The sequence below is a fragment of the Penaeus japonicus genome, unplaced genomic scaffold (genome assembly GCF_977035675.1).
Source record: "Penaeus japonicus unplaced genomic scaffold, GWHDUDI00000001_assembly GWHDUDI00000028, whole genome shotgun sequence".
Classification (NCBI taxonomy): Eukaryota; Metazoa; Arthropoda; class Malacostraca; order Decapoda; family Penaeidae; genus Penaeus; species Penaeus japonicus.
In genome coordinates, this window is record NW_028234430.1 from 18,138,856 (window position 1) to 18,141,355 (window position 2,500).

The 2,500-nt window shown below is 41.8% G+C and overlaps 1 protein-coding gene across 1 annotated transcript in view; it reads left to right on the forward strand.

Annotated features, from left to right (window-relative positions):
* LOC122244425 (uncharacterized) overlaps window positions 1-2,500 on the forward strand; it is a 150,377-nt gene that overhangs the window by 5,879 nt on the left and 141,998 nt on the right. The window lies entirely within an intron of this gene.

Genomic DNA, 2,500 nt, shown 5'->3' on the forward strand with positions numbered 1-2,500 from the left:
TCGGAGACGCTTAACCATGACGTTTCGAGTCAGATCTTGTGCGATAAACAGGTTTTACCGTGCGAAAAGGAGTCTACTTTGACTTGAAACGTCAAGCTTTTAGGTTTTAATTGGTGGTTTCATTTCATATATCAGTAATACGCCAGTAAAGCAAACTAAACTTGGCCAAGTATATGTGCTGAATCATAGATCGCTGAATTGTAAGTAATTGATTTGTGTAGCTAGAGGTAATTATTTATTCTTATTTGAGACGGTATTATCATTTCCATGTACGTACACATAGTTGTGTTCAACACAACTTGTTTATACTAGACATACGTGCGCGTACGTTTTTTTGTGAGAAAGGGAGCCAGGATTTGATGAGCCTCTGAAGGGCCCCACACCACACCTCTTGACGGAGCCACCACCGTGACTGCAGGTGAACGACCGTCCCGCCGCCTCCGCCAGATGGTGCTGTAAGAAGAAACCGCCACGTTAACACAAGCCGCCTCCTGCAACTTTTTATGCCGAGCGGTATGCTTTTAGGGGACTCTGTGCCTTGATCGTACTTTGTTGCTTTTGCCAATGTAGTACTTTCCCCATATGCATTTTTTTTCTTTTTTGTCTTTGATTGTGGCTTTGTGTATATTTACATGTTTGCCGTTGTATATCTCAAGAGATAGAAAGTGAATAAGGTTAGCGGATTTACCGGTGCAAAATAACGCTTTTATTAAAGTGAAATGCACAGTGACAGATTTAGATGATCCACAGATGTGAAAGAGCGGAAGCGTGAGTGGCTTTAACGTGCACACATTGCACATCTTATCGTGATTGAGTTTGGAGCGCGGCGTTCCGAAAAAAGTGCATAATATTTATTTCTTCTATTCTACTGTGCTACCATGTTTTTTTTAATAATCAGGTCCGTTGTTGGGTATAACGGCCCCACACTGTTGATTAAATTGGTAGGTCTGCGCAAGATTTAGTTATATTTGCTCGTTTATACCATGGTCGTCACAATGATGAATTCAAGACAAGACCTATTTTTTTAGCTATATACAATAACGATTGAAAACCTATACGTGTTTTGGTCAAGGCAGGCTCACCAGCTGTTTTGAAAAAAAGGATGATAGTTTCCATGCATATTTTACCTCACCGATCATCTAGGTCTGATGAGAAAGATGTATTTTAAAAACAAAAGCAATATGAATTATTTCTCACTACACTAGCGCGTATGTTGTGCTGCTTGCATGGAAAGTATTTCATTTTCCATACCGTCACGTCGTCCCCCTTTTTGTACCTTCTCTTCCTTCCCTGTTCCGCTTCCGCTGGCCGTTCTCCACCGTGACAGTCACTCAACCTAAATATCTCTCTGCGTTGCACGACCCAATCAGGTATGCCGAAGCCATAGGTGATACAGCAGCGTGACGTCATCGATAAAAGCTTGCCAATCCAAAGGCGAAAATACCCTCCACTCTATTTGCATACCAAAGAGGAACGTCCATCAGTGTGACATGTTAAAAACAACCCTTTTGTCGGATGTGCTCTAATTTACAATGGACGACTGCCGAGGTAGGAGTGTGCGAATGTAGGAGATCGTACATCAGGAGTTCCACCACTCATCTTCCTTTGATAGATTTTGTCACTATCATCCCAGTTTAAGGAAAAGAAAAAAAACAATGGGATGTAACGGAATCGGGGAACCTGTGTTGTACAAAAACGGTCAGTATAACCAAACAGCTATTTTTAGTAATTTTTTGTTTTTGTTTTGCGTTGTATTGTGCTCATTATTTCATAAAAGGAGACATTAATATGACCTTCAACATTTCCTTCTGTAACCATGTGTTTAATGTGTGACAGATTATTTAAATCGTACATATCAATGGTTGAGAGATACGGAAAGACTGTGGCACGACTTTTTCACGATGGAGTCAAGTGTTTCAGCTGATATCGTTTGATCTCATGCTCTGTCCAACAGTTGCTCTAACACTTACAGATCATGGGCTCTGTATGAAATAGTATTATGAAACTTATTTACTTGTACATCAAAGCACTTGTACATCTTGCGCAAACTTTAGTAAAAATAGTGTTATAGTAGGTGTGATGAGTGGTATCAGTATCGTAGCTGAGCGAGACTCAACGGCCTCTAAAAATTCCCCACAAAGTGGAGCCCTGGCGTGACGTCACGGAGAAACAGGATGTAGTGGCGGAACCGAGCGTGTGCTGGCCGGGGGATTTGCCCAACCATTTGTTTACGTGAGCGGCGCCCCCCTCGTTTCTCCCGAACCACAACCGTGTTCCTTTCTAACCTAACCTTAACTAGAGAATGCAGTGACGCATCAGGAAAAAGTTTATTTTAAACTAATTAAAGGACAATGTAAATTAACTTGGCAGCGTATGTACCAAGCCCTGGCTGTGAGTCGGACCAATCATTGATCGCTGTCCTTGCGAGCCTTGTTTTCATTGGCTAATGTGCATCGTTGGCTTCTGTTCACCTGAGGGATTAACCAACTCCTTATTGGAT